Source organism: Sitophilus oryzae, unplaced genomic scaffold (assembly GCF_002938485.1).
Source record: "Sitophilus oryzae breed Bouriz unplaced genomic scaffold, Soryzae_2.0 scaffold_1588_pilon_pilon, whole genome shotgun sequence".
NCBI lineage: Eukaryota > Metazoa > Arthropoda > Insecta > Coleoptera > Curculionidae > Sitophilus > Sitophilus oryzae.
In genome coordinates, this window is record NW_022146267.1 from 1,372,316 (window position 1) to 1,397,493 (window position 25,178).

The 25,178-nt window shown below is 30.4% G+C and overlaps 1 protein-coding gene and 6 non-coding genes across 8 annotated transcripts in view; all 7 read right to left on the minus strand.

Annotated features, from left to right (window-relative positions):
* LOC115879812 (A disintegrin and metalloproteinase with thrombospondin motifs adt-1) overlaps positions 1–15,448 on the minus strand; it is a 170,633-nt gene extending 155,185 nt beyond the window's left edge. The window contains exon 1 of one of the 2 annotated variants that reach the window (XM_030896817.1): positions 15,433–15,448. The gene's annotated coding sequence lies outside the window, so the exon portion shown is untranslated. Of the gene's footprint in view, positions 1–1,581; positions 1,737–15,432 lie in introns of those variants that run through there. The other variant, XM_030896816.1, reaches the window with a different exon arrangement.
* A 6,682-nt stretch (positions 15,449–22,130) lies between these two features.
* On the minus strand, positions 22,131–22,248 carry LOC115879838. The gene has a single exon (XR_004049772.1). It is a non-coding gene; the product is annotated as a 5S ribosomal RNA (ribosomal RNA).
* A 346-nt stretch (positions 22,249–22,594) lies between these two features.
* Positions 22,595–22,712, minus strand: LOC115879839. Its single transcript, XR_004049773.1, has one exon. It is a non-coding gene; the product is annotated as a 5S ribosomal RNA (ribosomal RNA).
* A 295-nt stretch (positions 22,713–23,007) lies between these two features.
* On the minus strand, positions 23,008–23,125 carry LOC115879831. The gene has a single exon (XR_004049766.1). It is a non-coding gene; the product is annotated as a 5S ribosomal RNA (ribosomal RNA).
* Positions 23,126–23,471: 346 nt separating this feature from the next.
* On the minus strand, positions 23,472–23,589 carry LOC115879832. Its single transcript, XR_004049767.1, has one exon. It is a non-coding gene; the product is annotated as a 5S ribosomal RNA (ribosomal RNA).
* A 295-nt stretch (positions 23,590–23,884) lies between these two features.
* LOC115879835 lies at positions 23,885–24,002 on the minus strand. The gene has a single exon (XR_004049769.1). It is a non-coding gene; the product is annotated as a 5S ribosomal RNA (ribosomal RNA).
* Positions 24,003–24,346: 344 nt separating this feature from the next.
* LOC115879833 lies at positions 24,347–24,464 on the minus strand. Its single transcript, XR_004049768.1, has one exon. It is a non-coding gene; the product is annotated as a 5S ribosomal RNA (ribosomal RNA).
* Between the last annotated feature and the right edge of the window lie 714 nt (positions 24,465–25,178).

The window sequence follows — 25,178 nt, forward strand, 5'->3', positions numbered from 1 at the left end:
TAATTATTAATATACCACCATTATTTCCGCCCAAAAATTAGTTAATTACATACATAATTGTTTTAATTAATAAATTCTTCTAAATAAATGTGGATTTGGCTCAGAAATCAATACCATAATAAGTTATGAAAATGAACGTCTCGGTTATAAATAAGCATTCGTCAAAAAATAAAATAAAATTTATAAGGTGTTACTTTCTACCACATTGTCTAATACTCACAAAAAATTCAGTTTTTTAATATTTGAAGCAATTATTATTAATCAACGTAAACATTCAATTAATGTAGTTTGAATACTGGGATCATATTAATTAGTTCTCTTTAACAAAAAAATATTTAAACTGCTTTTTATCTTTTAATAAAATAAGCGAACTATATCGACAATATTCTTATCTGTACTCTTTGAAAATTTGTTACATTATTATTAAAAAAAATCTAAAATGTCAATATTACATTGGTATAGTGATAAATGAGGTCTAAATTATAAGAAAATGCATTTTCTACGAAAACTTGAAGAGATAGGTTAAAAATGGTATAATATAATTTGATAGACAATTAACTTGTGCATCTTAATCTCTTAAAATATACAAGGTGTTCCATTTAAAATAAACAAGTTATTGCCGTTTAAAGCTAGTAATTATTTAAAATAATTTTTTAAACACTTTGTATAAGATAGTATTTTCTTTTTTATTACAACACAATATCTGATTAATAAATAAACTTCACTAAATATTTAGTATTAAAAACTTCGATACCGTTGGAGAAATGAAGCCTTAAATTTTTTACTGCAATTTCATAAAATTGAAAATATTTCAAAAACGGTAAGGTTTAATTGTGATAAACCTTAATCAAATTTACCTTTATTTCAATCGTAAAATCTAAAAATAGAATAATATTCAGGGTGTTCCATTTAAAAAATAAAACTATAATATTTTTTACTTATTTGGGACACTCTGTATCTTGTAAAAATATTTTTAAATTGTAGCTCTAAACTCTACAACGAACCTAAAATTTAAAATTTGTAAAAACCTAATCGTTTAGCTACAATACTCCGTGTTGTATGCGGTGAACAACCCTGTATATATAGCTGTCAACAACCAATAATAACATGGCTTTTCAATTTTCGATGGCGGCATTACAAAAACAACAGACACTATTTTATAGTTGCATGAAACCAAAACAGACGTGCTTTGAGTGCTAATATTGTTATTAATTTTTGGAGTCTCCTTCAAAAGCTAATATCTCCAACAAAAAACCTATTGAGAATAATCAAAAACAAAATTATCGAGAAACGATGCACCTTGACAACACAGTGATTTTTAACTTCCTTACTTTGTTAAACCCTTCTACAGGGTGTTTCAAATTTTCGTTAAAATACTAATATTTTGTTTTCTCTCGTATAATAGACAGATTTAAAAAAAAATAATTTTTAATTTGAAAGGAGGCTAAAAAGTCAAATAATTTAATAAAAAATATTAAAAATCGGTCCACTAGAACAAAATATATTAAACTTTAAAGTACAATAAAATTTTTAATAAAAAAATAATATTTATTTAAAATAATAAAAAACAAAATACCCTACCTGTTATATTAATTAAAAAAAGAATAAAATGAACCGATGCAACTATATCAAAACAATCTGTCTAATGAAAAACGCACTGTTTTCCACGGTACCGCCGATGGTAAATCCGCGAACTCGATGGATTTCTTCGGCGATGCGATGGTACTACCCGCTCGTACGTTCTGTTACACGCAAACTAGTCTAACAGAGAGTTAACAGAAAAGGTACTCTACCATTTCCACCATCCATCCAAGTTCATCCAACCATGCACATTGTCTAGTTTTTGATTTCTGCCTACCTATGTGTTTATAACAATCTCTATATCAAGTGTAATCATTGCTATTAAACACTCTAACTGTTACAGTTCATCCGTTTATATTTAGTGCAAAAAATGCAATGCGGTGGATAGCCTTGCATTCTTTTAGAAGCGCACCCAGAAGCTGATAGATACCTATATTTTTTTCATTTCTGTTAAAACGTCAACAGAAAGAAGTTATAGTTGTGTTGCCCCGCCCTGAGATCTTTAAACATATAGTTGATATCAAATAAACTTTTAGTCACGTGATTAAGCTTGACCGGCACAGCGTTGCCCACTTTTAAATATTTTCTTTTAATCAAAATATTTTAGGAAACAAAAATAAATTACATAATTTTAACTATACAGGGTTGTTCACCACATACGACACGGAGTATTGTAGCTAAACGATTAGATTTTTACAAATTGTAAGTTTTGGGTTCGTTGAAGGACCCTTATGCCCAGTTTCTCAAGTAGTAGATATGAATTACATAAACTTATAGTACTCATATACTACAGATATCTTTCAAACTGGGTTTCTGAACGATTTGACAAATCCTATCTGTTACATAAGTTATCTAATAGATATCTACAGAAAATGGGCATATATCTCTAGGATATCTGCCGATGATATCTGGCGCAAGCGCCTTGTAAAGCACTGCTGTGGTCCACTGTTTTGGCGATTGTAACTCAACTTTTTTAAGTATTTAGTATCGTTCATAAATCACGTGTATCGTTACAGTTTTTATTTAGCCCTTTTTAGAATACTTTTATTTTTCCTTTTACGCTTTACAGTGTCACATTTTCTAAAATGGATTATTCTAGCTCATCTACGTCTTCAGATGAAGAATATTTAGAATTAGTTAGATATTTAGTTTTTTTATTTAGATTTTTAGTTTTTGTCAAAATCCAACAGTTTTGTCTGTTCCAACGAACAGAAACACGTGAAAACTGACAAGCACAAACTGACAAGTAACGATGACCATAGATGAAGAAAATAGACAGTTAAAGCACTGCCAAAGACGTAGACGTAAACGTATCGTTTGACATGTACGCTTGCGCAGTAAGAAATTCACTTGCGTTTACGGATACGTGATACGTATCTTTACGTACGTACAAAACGCAAACGTATCGAGCCGAAGAAGTTTCGATTTTCACCCGAATTATGCCGAACGTACAAATTCACAAACAACTCGTTTCCACAACCGGCTAGTAATTAAGTTATTTCATAAATTTTGGGGCCAGTGTAACAGAACTGAGCCTATTTTATTACAATAAATTACTATGAAAATATTAAGCATCAGAATAAACTCATTTTGGAAACTATTTAATTAAATGCTAGTTCTTAGCCAAAATCCATATGAGGATTCTAAAAGATGGAATCTAATAAATAATCATAAAACTGTGTAAAAAGAGCATTTTGAGTTGTAAGGACTACTTTCTGTAATAAAATAATTTCTATTTATAATTTTCTTCATTTTTCGATATTACTTTTATAAATTTAATGTGGAATCAATGGAATAATAGATATCCATTTTCAGTTTTAACATTAAATAAATTGTTTCACAAAATAATTTAGAATTACAAATGTACCATTTGCGTTACGTACGTCAAAATACTTGCTTTAGCTCTTGTTTTACACGACAACGCAACGGCAGACGTAACGTAGGTTTCTGCGTTACGTGTCGACATATACGTATACGTATTGTGCCTTGCTTTAACTGAAGAAAATAATGACAAATGACATACATAAGGTCAATGGTCTGCTGGCCTACAAAGCGACATCTACACTATTTCTTATAAAACCACCCTACTTTAACGAGCGAAATCTGTAAACACGCTAGCGCAACCTACAACTTATACTAGAACTAAAATATCTATTAGATAGTTATTGCCTCATTTTTATTCGACAGGCTGTCGTTCGGAAACCCAAATAAAGTTATCGGTTGGATAAATTTATGTGCTTCATAGTTATCGACTCGATAACGCTATATGTTGAGAAACCGGGCATTAGAGCTACAATTTAAAAATAATTTTACAAAATAGAGAGTGTTCCAAATAAATAAAAAATATCAAAGTTGTATTTTTTTAAATGGAACATCCTGTATATTATTACATTTTTAGTTTCTATGATTAAAACAAAGGTATATCACCCTTAAACCTTACCGTTTTTGAGATATTTTCAATTTTGTGAAATTGCAGTAAAAATTTTAAGCCTTCATTTCTCCAAGGATATTAAAGTTTTTACTACTAAATATTTACTGAAGTTTAATAATTCATCAGTTATCATGTTGCAATAATAAAAATAATACTACCTCATACAGAGTGTCTAAAAATGTATTTTAAATAATTTCTAGCTTTAAACGGCAATAACTTGTTTAATTTAAATGAAACACCCTGTATATTTTAGGAGAATCAGATGGACAATTTAATTGTCCATCAAATTGTTTTATACCACTTTTACCTATCCATTCAAGTTTTTGTAGAAAATGCATTTTCTTATAATATAGATTTATCAATATATTTATATATACATTTATACATACAGTCAATATACCCATGGAATATTGACATTTTAGATTGTTTTAAAGCAACAAATGTACAGACTGTGGTACAGGTGCTAAAAACAATAATATTACCAGCCTATTTGTATACAAAAATAAAACTATTTAAATCTTTATAAAAGAGTATACCATTAATTAAATAAACCACCATTATTTCCGCCCAAATAATAATTAATTACATATTTAATTGTGTTAGTTAATAAATTATTCTAAATAAATGTGGATTTGGAATCAATATAATAAGAAATCAATATAATAATAAGTTATGAAAATGGACGTCTCAGTTGTTATAAATAAGCATCCGGCAAAAAATTAAATAAAATGTTTAAGTTTATACCACAAACTAAATTTTATGTTAGTCTGTGGTGTTACTTTTTACCACATTGTCTAAAACACATACAAAATTAAGTTTTTTAGTATTTGGAGCAATTATTATTAATCAACGCAAACAGTCAATTAATAAAGTTTGAATACTAGAATCATATTAATTGGTCCTTCTTTACAAACATTTAAACATCTTTTTTTTAATTTTTTAATGACATAAATGAACTATATCGACAATATTAGTATCCGTACCCTTTAAAAATTTGTTACATCTTTAAAAATAATCAAAAATGTCAATATTCCATAGGTATATTGATAATTGAGGTTTAAATTATAAGAAAATGCATTTTCTACGAAAACCTAAAGTCATAGGTAAAAAATGATATAACACAATTTGATAGACAATTAAATTGTGCATCTGATTATCATAAAATATATAGGGTGTTCCATTTAAATTAAGGAAGTTAATGCCGTTTATAGCTAGTTATTATTTAAAATAAATTTTTAGATACTCTGTATAAGGTAGTATAATTTTTATTATTGTAACACAAAATTTAGTAAATAGAAATACTTCAGTACAATATTTTGTTTTAAAAACTTAAATACGCCTGGAGAAATAAAGCATTAAAATTATTACTGTATTTTGACAAAAACCTAAATATCTCAAAAACAGTAAGATTAAAATGCGGTAAACGTTAATCAAATTTACCTCTATTTTAATCGTAGAAACTAAAAATGTAAAAATATACAGGGTGTTCCATTTAATAAAATACAACTTTGATATTTTTTATTTATTTGGGCCACTCTGTATCTTGTCAAAATATTTTTAAATTGTTGCTCTAATAGTCTTTCAACGAACCCAAAACTTACAAGTTACAAAAATCTACGAGTTTAGCTAATAATAATAATACTCCGCGTCGTATGTGGTGAACAACCCTGTATAAACAGTTATTATTTACATTGACAAAATTCACCTTCTTAACAGCACTTAAGGGACATAAAGGGCCATTACTACCGCTTTTCCGTTGAAAATATTCTAATAAAGTTGCAATGAGTTTTTTATGGCTATTAAGTACAGTTCGCACTAAAAGAGGTTCTAAAAAAACTACGTTCCACTGCAAGGTCTGCTAGTAAAATTTTTTTAAGCTTAAAGTAGCACAACACAATTCGTTTAAACGAAAAAACTCGTAATACAAAACTAAAGTCTCAAAACGAATGACAATGTCAGGAAATAAATATAAATTTGGCAACTTAACATTTTTTACAGAGAAAAATGATTTACTAACGATCTAAATAAATCGAAGAAGTCAGGTTAGCTACTGATTTTAATGAACAGTATGATAAAAAAACGACGATCTATATCATTCACTATATAAAATGACATCCATCTTCATTTCATAGCCATCGCTGACGCCTTTTTTCCTCGAAATAACGCCAAATATAAATCGTACGTCAATATAAACTCTTGCGTCATTATTTTAAGTGCAAAGGGCCATCAGAGTAACGTCATTTTTATATTATTGAACAATTCGAATTGACATTTTTTGAATGGTTTCCAGGATATAAAAATAGATTGCCTATATCAATCAAGCGACGAGTAGGTTTTTTAATTCATTATCCTATTTTTAGCCTTTATTTGCCTGATATTAACAAAAAACGTTCATGTAAATTTATAGAGATTGAATACTGATTAGAATGTAAAAATAAAAATCGTTTCTATGTCTCAGTACAGAATAATTTAGTCCTGTAAATATAATCGAAACTGTTTAACCTACTGACATATATAGAGAGGGTCAGGAAGCTCAAAATATCTTGATTTAAACTGCTGTTTTTAACTCTATGGCTGTAACTAATATCACAGCTAATATATTTCAACACCCACTTCAGACTTCAGTAACTATAAATAATCTTGTTTCTTTTTAGAAAATCAAAAAACTAATTGCACATTCTAATCTGATAGTATTTTTAGATTTTAAAATTAGCTGATGATTTGTGAGACACAGAGGTCGACTTAATTTTTTTAAATACGGACCTGCATTTTTTATTTCAGGTTTTGAAAGGTACCTCAAGAATTCCAACACTCCCATAAGAGGCAAAGAAGTTTTCCGAGGGATCTAATTCTATGTTCTTTCTATATTTACAAAATGGAATACCTATAAGATGGAAATTAAAAATTTAATTTTAATTGATTAAAATATTAATTAAAATATGAAATTTACTTTATTCAGTTTTTTTGAATGTATATAATAATATACACGTATTCTACGTTGTTTGAATCAAAAAAACTCTGAGTGATTCACTTTGGATTTTGGATATACATCTAGCTTATGAAGATTGCCAGCTCATAATGGATAAACTGTGATTTGGACATAATAGTGTATTCAGTTGAAACATTCACAACCATCTCTACCACCTTCATATAATTTAATATAGATTAAATTACATAAAAAACTATAATTACTATCTTCATTAAAAATATATATTTTCATATTAACTTTCTTATAAACTAAACACCTCACAAGGTCAAAATCTAATATACAATTAAAAAGAAATTCTTGTAAAAAATTAATTTGCTAAATGGTTGGAGATTTAATCATGCGTATAGTGCACATTGAAAAGGTAGGGTACTGGGTCAAGTTGCCACCATTACCGCTGATTAAATCCTCATATAAAATGTTCTTTTGAAATAAATGTGTCTTTTTTCTTGAAGAGATTCGCGCTGCGGGCTATAATTAATTAATCAAATTTAATTTCCTTTATAGTTTAACTATACAATGAAAAACATAAAAGGTGGATTGAATAGACTAATTAATTTATTATTTGCGCTGTATTAGACGTTTTAAGAAATGAACAAGAAAGGGATTATGGCACCTTTTACGGTTAGAGAAGTAAAAAATAATATTGTTTCTTAAGTTTTGCGGTTTTACAGGCAGAAATCTACGCTATCGAAAGATGCGTACAACTTATCTTAGATAGGAACTATCGGAAACAAGAAATAAGCCATTTTATCTGATAGTCAAGCAGCGTTAAAAGCGATGAACTCATTATCAATCGATTCGAAATTGGCCAAAGAATGCATAGAAAAGCTGAATAAATTAGGCAAAGAAAACAAAGTCCTCCTACTCTGGATGCCTGCTCACCAGCAAGGGATAGAGGGGGGGGGGTGTTTGGTGTGTCATAATGAAAGTCATGTTGGAACCACATTAATGCGCGAGTATCTGAATTTGACTTTTCTAACATGTCTTGAAAATTGCAATGAAGAAGTAAATGATCTAGCTTGAAAAGGAGCGAACACTCCACTGACTGGACCAGAACCGTTCTGCTTCCCAAGTGGTAACCAACTAAAGGCGAAACTCATGAACTTGGAAGACTCCATCCGCAACCTGGAATGGGAATCTCCTCAATGAATACCTCAGTAGATTGAAACTAAGAAGAAACGGCGAATGCAGATTCTGCGAGGATGATGGGGAAACACCAGAACACCTCATCACTGAGTGCGCCGAGACGACAACCATTCGTGCCATGAACTTTGGTACGACTGATATTGGAGATGGAGAACTACCCTCTGTAAAACCGTCCCAGGTACTGGCTTTTGTCAAAGCCCTGGGACTGTATGATGAGTTATAACTCAAGAAAGGGGGACACAATAGATCTGGAAGGTTGCAGTGATTATCCCCCCTCCCACTCATTCTAAATTCTAAAATTCTAAGTTTTGCGGTTTCTCTAGAAAAAATATAGATCTTTCAGCGTGTTTCAGCTGCGCACTGTATCAGTTTATGAACTGTGAGTAGAATCATTGATTATAGAGGTAATTAGTAGGAGCCCACAAAATTTGAAAACTAATATTAACCAATTAGAACTTTACAGTTTTCAGGTACCATCCAGAAAACTTGCTAACAACTTCATTTAATTAGAATTTGTTTGTGTAACAATACTAATAGTCATAGACAAATCAATAATGTAGATATAAAAAAAAAATATTTTTGTACTAGCAGACCTGGCCACGCGTTGCTGTCGCTAAAGCCTAGTTCAGACACGGCTAGTAATTTAGTCGAGTAGCGAGTAATTCAGTCGTGTAGCGAGTACCCATGCACTTACCGATTATCGTTCAGACCAGTTTTAAAATTGAGTTTAGTAGTACAATAGTGATGTCAAAAATGTCAAAATGGATAAGAAAAGACGTCGTACGGAATTAAATAAGGTTATAAAAAACATAATAAATATCATTTTGAAAGAAATTGAAGAAGAAATATCTGAAAAACCAAAGCGTTTATGGGTCAGAAAATGGATCTATAGAAGAGAATGGTTAGGGACTTCAAATGGTATTTTACAAGAGTTGCAATTAGAAGATCCTGCAGAATACTGTAATGCAATCAGAATATCAAAAACGTCAACTAATGTACCTACTTAACTAAACAATGAACTAAACACTGATGTTCATACTTGTTTTAGTGGCAGTTTAGTAGTTAGTAGCACATGGATCCCACTCTGTCCAAGGTCATTGAAAAGTTAGTAAAAAATAGGGTGTGTAACTATCTACAATCCCTTAACATTATTACTGATAAGCAGTTTGGATTCCGGGAGGCCAAGAGCACACACGATGCTGTCTGCAGTTTCCTTGAGGAAGTCTATGTTGGGCTGATTCAGGGGGGAGTAATGGCTGCTGTGTTCTGTGATCTATGCAAGGCTTTTGATTGCGTGGATCACGAAATTCTCTTACTGAAGCTCGAGAAGTATGGTTTCCGTGGACGTGCTCTTGCCTGGTTTAGATCATATCTTGAGGGTAGATATCAGTGTGTCATGTGCTCGGGAAAAAAATCCTCGCCGTTAAGTGTCTGTTGCGGTGTACCACAGGGCTCTGTTTTGGGGCCTATTTTATTCTTATTGTATATTAACGATTTGACAGAACTGCACATCTCTGGACATTTCACACTCTTTGCAGATGACACTTCAATACTATGGCAGGCCAAGGACATTGAGCATCTTAAGGGAATCATAAGCAAGGACTTATCCTTCATTAAAGAGTGGTTTAACTCAAATCACCTTTGTTTAAATTTATCCAAGACGCATGTTGTTGGGCTTAGGTGTGACATCGCAAATCTACATTTCGAGGGGGGTTTGCTTGCAGGAATTCCTGCGACTAGATTCCTAGGAATTATTATTGATAGAAATCTGCGATTTGAAGACCATATTCTGGCCTTAAGTGGCAAGTTGTCTTCTGGATGCTTTGCTGTTAGGGCAATTAAGGAAGAACTAGGTTCACAAGTGGCAAGGACGGTCTATTTTAGTTTGTTTGAGTCTCACCTACGGTATGGAATACCATTCTGGGGTGTGGCTAATCAGGGTCTACTAAACATTCTTTTTATTTTACAAAAAAAGGCCGTACGATTTATTGTAAATGTACCACTTAACGAATCCTGTAGACAACATTTCAAAGCTCAAAAAATTCTTACACTACCATCTCTTTTTATTCTGGAAACATCATCCCTTATTTTTAAAAATCGTATCAGACTACAGGGTCCTATACCCAATATTGTTACCCGCCAAACCCTGAATCTGCCCTTACCACTTCCAAATAGCACATTGGTCAAAAGATCTATAATATATGAGGGCCGAAAGATCTTTAATCATCTGCCGGTTGCTTTAAGATTGGTTAATTCCATAAAAACCTTCCGGAGACTACTGAAAATGGAACTTATAAATAGGGCATTTTACAGCGTTGACGAATTCTACCGGGGCTCCCTTGATATTAGTGTTTAGAGTCTAGAATTGCTTGTTAGTCTGACTTATTATTTTTAGCGTTATTGTTAATTTTCTCTTTATTCTGTATATTGTATATGTTATTTTACTTAATTGTTTACACCTATTTTTCTGAATACTGTTTGTTGTTTAAACGGATGTATTTCTATCTTATATTTACACAATTTTTTTTTTATTTTAGGTTTAGATTTAGGAATATTTATGCTTTGTTAACAAAGTACTTTTGAAATTGAAATTGAAAATGGTGGGGGACTCTACTCGACCGTCAAAATAAAATCGGGTGGTTCCAGCCGACTAAACTACTACACTAAACTACTCTACTAATTTGTACTGTCCGCACGCACTAAATTACTAAATTACTCGCTACTCGACTAAATTACTAGCCGTGTCTGAACTAGGCTTAAGGTATGGTGGGCAAGTACCCGTTATACAGGGTGTCCCATAAATAAGTGCAAGTATTTTAAGGGGTGGTAAATCTCGATAAAAGAAACATATTTTCTCCTTATCATTTTTTCAAAAAGTCCAAAATAACGGAGTTATTTTACTGTGAAAATTTCCAAAAAAAAATTATTTTTTGCTAAAATTTCGAGAACCACTAAATCTTTTCTGGATTTTCTTTCTTTTTTTAATTTAATCTAATATCTATGTTGCTATATTACCAAGAAATTTTCTTTTTTTAACTAAAAACTAAAATAATTTCCAAAAAAATTTTCAAAATTTTCGAATATTCAAAAAAAAATGATGGCGAAAAAAACTCATAGACGTGTTTCTGGGATTGAATTATACTACCATTTAAATACTTGCACTTATCTCTGGGACACCCTGTATATTAAAATTTGGGTAAATACCTAAGTTTTTGGGTCAATAAATGGTACATTGAATTTGGGTAAATACCATTATACCCGGTATATATCCAATCATACTCATGTTTTTAATTTAAGGTATTCTAACAACTTTTTAAAACAAATTGTTAAATGAAAATTATTGAATTACCAATTTCCCTATTAAAAAATAGAGGTTGATGGTAGAAGGGTGAAAATTTAGGGTTGTATGTATTTTTAATGTCACATCAAATAAAAAATAAAAATAAAAAATTTTATCCAAAAAATTTTAAAAAAATTGGTGTGGGCTACAATTATCACTTACGGGACACACACTTAGGAGCATAAAAAATAGATAACAATCTATTCTGAGACCTACTGAATATACATATAAAATTTCATCAAAATCGGTAAGTCGTTTCGGAGGAGTATGGTAATTTAGACTGTTAAAAAAGCTTATTAAAAAGTAGGGGTTGATGGTAGAAAGGTAAAAATTTAGGGTTTTATGTAATATTTAATAAATTTCATCAAAATTCGGTCAAGCCGTTTCGGGGAAATATGGTAATTTAAACTGTTAAAAAAACCAAGAAAAGTCAAAGAAAAAAAGTAACAAAATTAGTCGTAGTTGTGACAATATTGCGGAGTGTATTTGTCAAATATGTTGATGACGTCTTATTGATTTTTCTATACGTTTATTATTGGGGTAAACTTCTATGTAGGCAGGTAGGCTATAATGAAGGGATAAGTAAAAAAAGGTGACATTAGAACTTCGAATTTGCAACACATATCCACAAACTCTTTATAAAAATATAATATTTAAAAATAAAACAAACTTCTGTGTCGTCTCACACAAAAGTTACCGTGAACAAGAAGCAAAATCGATACCCTCGATAATAATGGTTTTATTGCAATACCTAGCAGCATCGACTTCTTTAATAATACATAATTACAAATAAATCGATTTAATTGTGTATAGGAAAAATATTTTCTCTGAAATAACCTATCGAAAGTAATTATTTGCTGACAGTTAAATCAATAAGTAAAGGCAAAAATTAATGGCACTTAAAATTAGGTTAAGAATTCAGAAATTGGACAAGTGGCTAAAAAGGTACCTAGACAGCACAGTGACATTTTAAAGACATTTATAAGACAACTTGTTTCAACATTACTGACATCTCAAAGACGTCTATTTAGACGTGTTAAAGGTATCTCACCAACGTCTGATGTTAAAAAACCCGTCTTTAAAAAAAAAAGAAAATCTTTAAGACGTCTTGAGTACAATGTCTTTAAGATATAGGTAAAGGTGTGGATCCGGTGGCTGACCTTGAAGCCCATATTTGCTGCATTTGATCATCGATACTACGCAAGCGCACATCGTCGATGTTGCCAAATTGCAGTTTATTTTCGAATTATTTGCAGTTGAAAATTTTTTTTTTGAGTGTTAATCAATAATAATACAAATTCTATAATTAATTTTATAATTTCAGATTTATCTTGATATCCAAAATTAAGGTAAGAAGGATAATGAAGATTGTGAAATGAAAGTATTATGAATATATAAAATTGTAATAATATAACATTTATTTATATATTTACATTAGAATTAAAAATTATCATGTACGGATTTTTTCTTAATGGTTTTAAACATGAAATTTCGGTAAATTCTCTGATGAAACTTTATATCACGTCCCTTTGCCAACCGGTTTTGCGCGCCTTTTTACAACTTACAACAACGACAAGAACAAACATTTCCGCGAGGTTTTCCAGAGATTTTCGATCACATAACCTCCAATCAACATCAACCACAACCACAGAAGATAACTGTCACGCTTGTCAATCGTCATATTTGCGCCTATAAATTAAATCGGGATAATGTTTTTATTAGTGATGGGAATAATCGAATTATTTTCACCATCGAATAATTAGTAATAATTCATATTTCACAGTCGAATTAATAATTCGAATTATTTAGTAGTATTATAAATTTAACCTAAAAATAAATTCGTCCCAGCTAGTGCTCGTCTAGGGGCTATTTTAAACAAATTCTGAACCATTGCCATACCTATATTCTATGACTGAATAAAAAATTAAAAAAAAATTCTTTATTCAATGTATTCTATTAACTGTGCCGAAGCCATTTAATAAATTAAACCATAATTTAAAGTTTTAAATTTAAAAGTGCCGAGTTTATGATTGTTTCAATTCCTATTGAAAAGCTCATATCTAAAATAGCTTCTTCTAAAACGATAGCTTCTTCTAAAACGATATAAGTATGTCCTTGTTTACGTGCGGTTCGTATTTCTTTTTATTTTATCAGTTGCAATCAATAATTATTTAGATAAAAGAAGAAAATTAATTTTAGTGTTCGGTGAAATTTGGGTGAGATGGAAATGAACCAAATAATAGTAGTATTCTTTCGTTCTGAACGAAATGAAAATTTTCACTTAAACTGATTTATTCCTACGTGGTATAAGAAATAACAATGATTTCTGGATTTTCTATATCGGATCGTTCCTTTCTTTGCCGATTCCCTTTATAAATCAGTTTAAGTGAAAATTTTCGTTGTTCAGAACGAAAGAATACTACTAAAGTACTATACTAATATTCGTATTTGTCCATAAGAGGTTATGTTTTATGTTAATATTTGTAATTCGGTTACCACAGATATAATATAAAATACTACTAATTTTTATCTCGATAATATATCTATCGAAAAAGATAATTCGAATTAGTTAGTTTTAATTTACTATCGAATTAGTCGTATTATTTAATTCGAATTTTCCCAACACTAGTTTTTATTTCTGTTAAAATTATACCATATTTCTGTCATATTATACCAGATTATACTCTCGTTTTTTATGATTATCGCCTACTCTAGAAAATAAAACGAAATAAATAGAAAAAATTAAATTTAAAATTTCTAATCATTTCTAATGTCATTTTAGAGACGTCCTTAAGATGTTTTATTTCGTCATCTTATGAATATCTTTAAAATGATGTCCAAAAGTTGTCTTATTTTAGTCTTTAGGCGTTAAGATCTAATTAAGGTATAAAAAAGACGTCTTTAAGATATTATGTGCTGTCTGGGATCGGAATTTGATGTAAACTGGGAATAGAATGAATAAAAATAATCGATTTTAAATACAGGCAAGCATATTTATTAGAAAATGGATAAAAGACTTTTTGTTCTTAAAATTTGTTTAGCATCAATAAACAATACACATTAGCAGTTAAAATTAGAACAAAAATTGGCTTGTTCGTTTTAATTTTGATAAGGAATACCTAAGAGACGCTAAAACAGTTTTGTACAATAAGCAATTAGGGTTACTACATATTGTAAAATAAGTAGTGTTTCTTTAACGCTTGTTTATTAGTTTCAGATAAACTAAACTAAAATCATTGTTTTATTGGCCTACTTTTTAAAAACGAATATCTTGTCAAGAATCGAAGTGAATAGCTTGCAAGATTTCCCTAACTGTCATATTTTATAAAGTATTTTCAGTTTGTTTTAAATGAAAGGAAAAATCAATTACACTTTCCTATAGTCTTGTATTTTAGTAATAATTAAATATAGAATGGATTACAGTACAGTTAAACTAAGATCTTAACAAAATCAAACCTATTATTGGCTTTATTAAGTGGTAAAATCTATCCAATGCGTCAGAGAAGATTTCAACAGACTACATCCAAAAGATATTCTAAATCATAAAACAATGCCGTGATATTAAAAGAATTAAAATTACCATTTTCATAAAAATTCTAGACAGTTCTTGTATTACTAAAAAAAAATCCTGATAATATCGACTTCATGACATGGATATTCAATTTCTACTTTATAAACAATAAGATTAACATTTATTTTAAAATTATTGTACTAATATAAGGACAAACTGCATCAGAATAAATTATATATTTTTAAAATCTTTCAATAATTATGTATTCAAGATAGTTTTTATTTATATGTAACATTGATCCAAATCCATAACCTAAATTTACAATGTAATGCTACATCGTATCTATATAGGTAGGAAATACACGTAACTATACTTGTTAAATAAAAAATAATAATTTCGCATTAAAGATAAGCATGCTAATGGGACACACTTACATTATTTACTGTTCAATACCCTCAGTATAGCTAAATTGTATGCATATACGCGGGTAGGCTTCAGAATATCTTGATTGATACCATTGGAAAACAAAGCACTGTTACTAAACAACATGTTGGACAGCTACCTACTGCCTCGATTGGCAAACTTGATACTATTTGAAAATTGCATTTTGTTCTTTAGATTATCTCGAAACAAACTGGAATATTTGCATTTAAATTAATAATTGTTTTAGAATGACATGCGATTCGGCGTTTCCGATAATGTAAAATATATAAGGATTAATGAGCTATTTACTATTTCTGTCTAACGTAACGCCTAATGAAAGTACATGAAAATAAAAGTGCTTTCAAACTGGTTTTGTTTATCAACAATGGTAAAATAATATTTCAATAATAGGCGCCTTCTATAATATTTCATGATAGTTCACAATAAAGGCAATTAAGTGTATTTAACTTCTTACTATACAGGCCCGGCAATGGATCTCTAGGCATAGGAATTACATGCATTGGAATGAAACGCCTATAAAAAGTCTATGCTTAAACAGATATGGACAACAACTTCCCCGTTTCCACTTCCACTACGACTGTCTATTTAGACAAACTCCAATAAGATAACAAATTTTGGAAATTCCGCCACCTCTCATCCACTCATGATACCCATCTCCCTGCCCTTTATTTATCGCCATTATTTTATTTCCCTTCCCGCGCCTCCGCACCTCGCTATTCTGACTCCCGTCAGTTCATCACAGAGTTGCCAGGTCTACCGGTTTCGTCTGTAAGCTACCGATCTACCGATTTAAAGAAAAATCTAACGATATATTCAACTGCGTCTTTAGTTTTTACAATAGAAGCACTTATAAAAAGCTGACTTATTTGACTAAAAATTAAGCGACTGCCGTGTTGGAATCTGTATAATTTGACTTTATTATTGTTTCATTAAATTTTATTTAGTAATAACACACATACAGGTCATCGTTCTGTCTAGTTGCAGAGTTACAGAGATATTCCTAAAAATCCTTATTACTCCTTATTACTCCTTATTAGGCGCGGTATTGGCGACATGCCCGAAGAAGTTGATATCTTTTGAAAAGATTTTATTTCATTCATCTACTAAAGTTGAACCCATATTTTCCCCAAAAAATGTAAACAAAAAACAAAATTTAAGTTAAGAAACAACCTAAATTCGGACAAATATTTTAGTGATTTTCCCGTCAAAAAAATATTAATATGAAAAAAGAGTGAGAGTTGCTACAGCTTTCCCATTGAAATGAAATTAATTTTAGATATCACTGATCAAAATTTGTACAAAGGTAAAAAGTGACTGCTACACTAATTTGTGACTGCTATCCCTACTTGTTATAGTTTTATATGTTTTTATTAATATATTAATATTATTTAATTCAATATTTTTTTTAATATTAAATAATATACCTAGCTATTTCTAATTCTTGTTATATTTATTATATTTGTATTTTATTTGAGTGATCTATTATTACGACACATAGGAATGCTAATTTTGGACTTAAATATTATATTTTATTTCGTTTCTGTACTTTTAATTTTTGTTGAAGATCTACCGAGAATTTTGTTCTCGTATGGAATTATAATCTAACAAACCCGGCAACCCTGTTCGTCTACTCCTTATAAAGTTTTTTTCGGCCTAATTCCTTTGTCACAGCCGCGGCTTTGTGAAGCGCCGCCGCCGACCGACTGTGTCGGGGCGACTGCTAGGAAGATCGTACAGTATTGCCATTTCATAGAATTGCACTTGCTATTTTAGAAATGATATCAAAGTTTTGCATGTTACTTTTCGTTTTAGAAAGAAGTTATGTGCCTAGAGAAAACATTCGTAAAATTGTTTCGTACTTTATTTAATATTTCATTAAGTAGGCAAGATAATGGGATTAGAAGATTTAGGATTTTGACAAGCCAACATAATTTCGATTTAATTGAATGGCAACACTGTCCGTCCTGTTTCTATTTTTTCGATTCTGTTCTATTAGTAGGCGGTAGCCCCCACACAAGCGTCTTAAAGACCCGCCCGGCGCCCCCTCTCGCAGGGGCTCTCTCGTCGTATCACTTCTATGATCACTTCCCCTATACGATGGTAGGGAAAAGACACTTTATCCGTCTCTGTTGCACTGCAGTGTATTTTGCAGCCTTACCATCTTTTTTTATCGCATTGAAAACCTCCTATTGCTAATATTCCTTTGCCAGTAGTGTATATTTAAAATACCATTTTTATTTCAATTTCGAGAAAAAATCACAAACCTATCTATGAAAATTTCCTATGTAGAAGAAAAGACCCTGTAGCTTAGAAACGAAGAGGGCTATGAAAATTTCGTTTCCAGCATCTTCCGTTTGACAAAAAAGTAGGATAAGTTTGTGCAAACCGCATCCTCCTATCTTTACTAATAACGAAGATACCGTATGATTTGAAGCAAAATGGGACACCCTATACGTGTTTTTTTTATTTTTACATTGTATTCTTCTATCTGTTTGGACTTGATGTTTGATAACACTTGTGAATGTGGTTGTAGGTTTTATTATTGTTAATTTTGTCGTTGGTATCCTTTATTGCCATAAGAAATATACAGGGTGAGTCTTAAATAAGTGCAAATATTTTTAGGTGTAGTATATTTCGACCCCAAAAACACGATTATGAGGTTTTTTCATGAAATTTTTTTTGAAAATTTGCAATTTTTAAAATATTTTTTGGATTTTTTTAAAGTTTTTAGTTAAAAATCATAATTTCTTGATAATACAGGGTGTCCCAGAAATAAGTGCAAGTATTTAAGGGGTGATAGATCTCGATAAAGGTAACATATTTTCTCTTTATCGTTTTCAAATAAGTCCAAAATAACGGAGTTATTTTACGTTAAAAATTTCAAACAAAAAAAATATTTTTTGCTCGAATTTTGAGCTAGCTATTTTTTGCTCGAATTTTGCACTGGATCTTTTCTGGATTTTCTCTATTTCATCCAAACCAAACCCTCAACTGTAATTTTGAGAACTGCTGGATCTTTTCTGGATTTTATTTCTTGTAAATTTAATCTACTACCTATGTTGCCATATTATCATGAAATTATATTTTTTAACTAAAAACTAAAAAAATTCCAAAAATTTTTTTAAAAAATTCCGAATTTTCAATTTTTCTTTTCGTGAAAAAAACCTCATAGGCGTGTTTCTGGGGTTGAATTATACTACCAGTTGAAATACTTGCACTTATTTCTGAGACACCCTGTATAGCAACATAGGTAGTAGATTAAATTTATAAGAAAGAAAACCCAGAAAAGATCTAGTGGTTCTCAAAATTTTACCAAAAATCATTTTTTTTTGGAAATTTTCGAAGTACAATATCTCAGTTATTTTGGTTTTATTTGAGAAAGGGTAAAGAGAAAATATGTGTCTTTTATCGAGATCTACCAGCGCTGAAAATATTTGCACTTATTTAAGACTTACCCTGTATATAAGCACTTATTTAAGACTTACCCTGTATATAATGCTCAAAAATCTTTCATGCTGACGAGCTACAAAATAATAATCTGTAGATCTCTCCCTCTCAGAGACAAATTTCCCAGTGGCATTTAATTCCAACACAAAATGCCGTTAGAACATATTAAATAATAGTTATTTTTTATACAAGACGATAAAATGGTATTTTATCGTTGACCGAAAAGATTAATTTATTTCTATTACATTACTAATTTCGTTCTATTTATGTTGATCTCTTTGAATAAGAAGACTGCGCATTGCGTCTATTAGGCCCACTATTTCATTCTAATATAACAAGAGAGAAAGAAGCAGCCATATAAAACGTAATTTCTAAATAGAAATTAGAACAATCGCATTTCGTTTTCGTCATCATGACAACCAAGATGACAACATCGTGACAATTCGTCATGTTTGTTAATTTTTCTTTTGGTGATTTACCTTTTTTTCTAAACTCTCCATTTTATTGACTTATGAATATGGATAAGGAACAAATTCCTTTGTTCCATATAGGTATTTATATTTTGTTACTTATAATTTTAGGTTATACTATTTGTTATTTTATTTGCTTCAGGAGCTAGTATCATTTATTTTTTATATGTATTGGTGCCCCCTTTCTCTGATAGATATGTTAAAGATACCCGGTAAAATAAAAGTTAGTAGTTATATATTTATCATCTTATTAAGAAAAAAGTAGAAGTATAATAGTGTCAAAAATATTTCGAACCTCTCTTAACATAACAAATTAATACAATTAATTTTTTTCATTTTTTGGGTAGGTAGTTTATAGCTGGTTTACAGTAACCAGAAACTTTATTAATATACCTATTTTACTATTGTTTTAGGATTAAAACTGGACTTGAAAATGGTTCAGGATCGTGATTCTCGTAAAGTCTTCTTTGCTTGGATATTCACTTTGTTACTGCAATTAGGCAGTTTTTTCGAAAATGAGATTTTTAATGTCCTTTAAAAAAATTGGCCGATCGTTTCCTGCAACAGTCAGTTCTTCTGCAGTTAAAATTGGTAGGTGGGTGGAATAAACACTGTTACTTTTTGTTATTATATTATAAAAAAGCACTTATTTTTATGTATAAATAAATATGTTTATAAAACAGTACAATTTTTGCTTTTTTTTATAATTTCCCTTATAATAGTAGTATTCTTTCGTTCTGAAAGAAACTGCAAATTTTCACTTAAACTGATTTATTCCCTACACTACGTCCCCTTTACGTGGTATAATGAATAAATCAGTTTAAGTGAAAATTTTCAGTTTCAGAATAAAAGAATTCTACTAATAATGGCTAATTTAAATTTTCCGCCAGATAGACTGTGCGATAATGTCTTATTTTGCGTTTTATACCTATCTCTTCCTTTTTCATATAAAGCACACATAATAAAGAAAGATAGCAATAAAGACGTACGTCCTGCCATGGTCCTGCTAATTGGTTTCAAAATTGTTATTCTGAGTTGCGCTACGGGAACGCGGTCCCACTCTTTACCATGAGATTTGTCAGTCTCTTTTTATTTGTTTGTCTATGCACTAATTATAGAGAGATTAAAAAAGAAAAGGATTTTTCGAGACAACAATCTACTTCCAAAAAAATATTCTCTTGAATTTTCAACTAAACCATTTATAATTCATTTTTACTCAATATAAAAATAAATTACAATCTTTTTGAGGCCAACTGGTAGTTAAGAAGAGTATGGGTCTATATAATAAAACTAATGACTAGTTTGCGCTACGGGAACGCGGTCCCACTCTTTACCATGAGATTTGTCAGTCTCTTTTTATTTGTTTGTCTATGGTTTTGAGTCAATATTTTTTAATTCTCTTTCGTGTCGATTGCTGATTGAATTTGAGCCAGAAATAGCTGAAAACGAAATAAGTAAATTACCAATAGATATTCAGGCTGATGCGACAAACGCCATATCCAAACTACTTCTATTTAAATTCCCAATAACTTATGAAAAGGAATACAAAAATTTTCAAAAATGGAAGCAATTAAAAAACGTGCGAGAAAAAATAAAGTTTTTAACCTATCCTCGCTGTTAAAGTATCATTTAATCTACCCTTGCGGTTTAAGTAGGTACTATTTTATCTACTATTTTTGATAGATATAAGGCAATTTTAACAGTTGCTATGGGAAAAATATAATATTAATTATAACATATTAAATTAAAGATGCTTTATCTATACTATTAAATAAAATGGCCGTTAAAATCCACAGATTATTTTAAGCAGGACAAAATTTTGCCGGTTCAATTGAAAGAGCCTCGATGAAAGGAAAGTCCCTCTCGTAACGTTCGCCCACAGGCACGTAGTACGAACCTATTAAGATGGAACAATAGAGGGGTGAATTGTTCGCTCATAGAGTTCGAACCCTTACCCTCATATTTGCACAGAACCAGCCTTCCCTTTCGATATAATCGATGAATGTATATTTCAATCCCTTCAATCCAACAAAGGCAAATAGCGAAAGGACTATAAATCATGCATGTGTAAAGAATAATTCTATATTTTTCAATTATTTTCGTATACAACAGGTTTTTCGATGCAAAGTTCTGTTTTGATTAGAATGCAATTTTTTTACAATAGCATTCTGTTGGGTTGTATTTTATTATAAATTAGAAATCCTGTTTAATAACAGGGAACATAATAATTCCTTCTATATTGTTTAAGGTTTGTCAGATTTAGAAATAACTAAATTATTTGCAGATCTAGAGCGGAGTTTACTCTCAGGTTATCTGCGCAAACATGTTTGCGCCAGCCATTTGTACAGAATTTGTGCGTGCTCGTTTACACTGTCATGCTAGTTATCTGAAGAATTTTTGTATAAAAAATGACGTAAAAATAATTTCTACCCCTTTAAAAATTGTTCAGATTATTCATCTGCATCTGTTATGTGCTATTGCACTCACTGTATATATACAAATAATATACAAAGATAAAACAATAGGTAATGCCTAGAGATTCAATTTATCTCTGTAGGTATATAAAAAAATAAGTATAATTTATCTCAAACGGTTCAGTACTTATAGTATAATCCTAATATTAAATAACGTATGATACATAAATCTAAAAGGAATTTAATACAAAAGTTGGAAAAAAATAATATTGAAGAAAATAAAATAGAAATTAAAAAATTTATTAACTAAACGAAACAAAATATTCGTATATATTATATTTTTCTTAGAATTAAAAAAAGTAACGACACGCGGGGTTCCCAAGCGGTCACCCATCCAAGTACTAACCGCGCCCGACGTCGCTTAACTTCAGTGATCGAACGGGAACTGGTGGACCGACGTGGTATGGTCGTTACATATCAAAATAAATCAGTGTCTAGAAGTGGTACTACCGCTAAAGCTCTGTATAACAGTGTAGTATTGCAATTTCTGAATCAAAATTGTTCACAAAGTTAACAATAATGCCTAGTCAATTCAATTTATCTCTGCATATAAGAATCAGTTTAATTTATCGAAACGTTCAGTACTCAAATATATTATAATCTTAATATTAAATAAGGTATGATACATAAAAACTAAAAGTAATTTAATACAAAAGTTGGAAAAAAATAATATTGAAAAAAATAAAATTAAAATTAAAAAAAAATATTAACTAAACGAAATAAAATATTCGTACATTAAATTTTTTCTTAGAATTAAAAAAAAGTAACGACACGCGGGGTTCCCAAGCGGTCACCCATCCAAGTACTAACCGCGCCCGACGTCGCTTAACTTCAGTGATCGAACGGGAACTGGTGGACCGACGTGGTATGGTCGTTACATATCAAAATAAATCAGTGTCTAGAAGTGGTACTACCGTTAGATCTCGGTGTAAAATAGTGTAGTAGTCTAATTTAACTCTGCATATAAAAATCAGTTTAAATTATCGAAAGGTTCAGTACTCATCTATAGTATAATCTTAAAATTAAATAACGTACGATACATAAATCTCAAAGGAATTTAATACAAAAGTTGAAAAAAAAATAATATTGAAGAAAATAAAATGAAAATTAAAAAAATTATTGATTAAACGAAATAAAATATTCGTACATTAAATTTTTTCTTAGAATTAAAAAAAAGTAACGACACGCGGGGTTCCCAAGCGGTCACCCATCCAAGTACTAACCGCGCCCGACGTCGCTTAACTTCAGTGATCGAACGGGAACTGGTGGACCGACGTGGTATGGTCGTTACATATCAAAGTAAATCAGTGTCTAGAAGTGGTACTACCGCTAAAGCTCTGTATAACAGTGTAGTATTGCAATTTCTGAATCAAAATTGTTCACAAAGTTAACAATAATGCCTAGTCAATTCAATTTATCTCTGCATATAAGAATCAGTTTAATTTATCGAAACGTTCAGTACTCAAATATATTATAATCTTAATATTAAATAAGGTATGATACATAAAAACTAAAAGTAATTTAATACAAAAGTTGGAAAAAAATAATATTGAAGAAAATAAAATTAAAATTAAAAAAAAATATTAACTAAACGAAATAAAATATTCGTACATTATATTTTTTCTTAGAATTAAAAAAAAGTAACGACACGCGGGGTTCCCAAGCGGTCACCCATCCAAGTACTAACCGCGCCCGACGTCGCTTAACTTCAGTGATCGAACGGGAACTGGTGGACCGACGTGGTATGGTCGTTACATATCAAAATAAATCAGTGTCTAGAAGTGGTACTACCGTTAGATCTCGGTGTAAAATAGTGTAGTAGTCTAATTTAACTCTGCATATAAAAATCAGTTTAAATTATCGAAAGGTTCAGTACTCATCTATAGTATAATCTTAAAATTAAATAACGTACGATACATAAATCTAAAAGGAATTTAATACAAAAGTTGAAAAAAAAATAATATTGAAGAAAATAAAATGAAAATTAAAAAAATTATTGATTAAACGAAATAAAATATTCGTACATTAAATTTTTTCTTAGAATTAAAAAAAAGTAACGACACGCGGGGTTCCCAAGCGGTCACCCATCCAAGTACTAACCGCGCCCGACGTCACTTAACTTCAGTGATCGAACGGGAACTGGTGGACCGACGTGGTATGGTCGTTACATGTCAAAATAAATCAGTGTCTAGAAGTGGTACTACCGCTAAAACTCTGTATAACAGTGTAGTATCGCAATTTCTGGATCAAAATTGTTCACAAAGTTAACAATAATGCCTAGTCAATTCAATTTACCTCTGCATATAATAATCAGTTTAATTTATCGAAAGGTTCAGTACTCAAATATATTATAATCCTAATATTAAATAACGTACGATACATAAAACTAAAAGTAATTTAATACAAAAGTTGGAAATAAATAATATTGAAGAAAATAAAATGAAAATTAAAAAAATTATTGAATAAACGAAATAAAATATTGGTACATTATATTTTTTCTTAGAATTAAAAAAAAGTAACGACACGCGGGGTTCCCAAGCGGTCACCCATCCAAGTACTAACCGCGCCCGACGTCGCTTAACTTCAGTGATCGAACGGGAACTGGTGGACCGACGTGGTATGGTCGTTACATATCAAAATAAATCAGTGTCTAGAAGCGGTACTACCGCTACAACTCGGTGTAAAACCCGAGTTGGCTGCCTTACCATTATTTTTGCTTTACACAAGTCTATCTTTTGAATCAAAATATACAGGGTGATTCTTGACCTATACGCATATAAACTTGGGAAATTATTGCTGATGACAAATAATGACTAATAATGAAAGAAAATGTTAGTAAAATATTTTTAGATTCTGAAATAATTTGAGTTTTTTTTTCACAAAAATTTATCAACTTTATCATATATGCACATTCTATATAATGGAATTTACGTTTTTTGTTTTTATTTCAAATAGTTTGTTATCTCCGTAAATAAAAATATTTAGTGTACATTCAATTTAATGGAATTTACCTTTTTTTGTTTTTATTTCAAATAGTTTGTTATCTCCGTAAATAAAAATATTTTACTAACTTCTTTTTCATTATTATTTATTATTTCTCATCAGCAATAATTTCCCAACTTCAAGCGTATAGGTTAAGAATCACCCTGTATGTATAAAAATACCTAGAATTAATTATAATTTACTACAGATATTTAAAAAAAAATCTGTGATATAAATAGGCAATCACCCAAGCTACCTCTTGCCTGAGAACTGCATGTAGCTACTTTTAGTTAATTCAAAAAATATTTTTAACAACAGTTGCCATGGCTAGTTATGATCTAATAGAGGAAAGAGCATTTGACA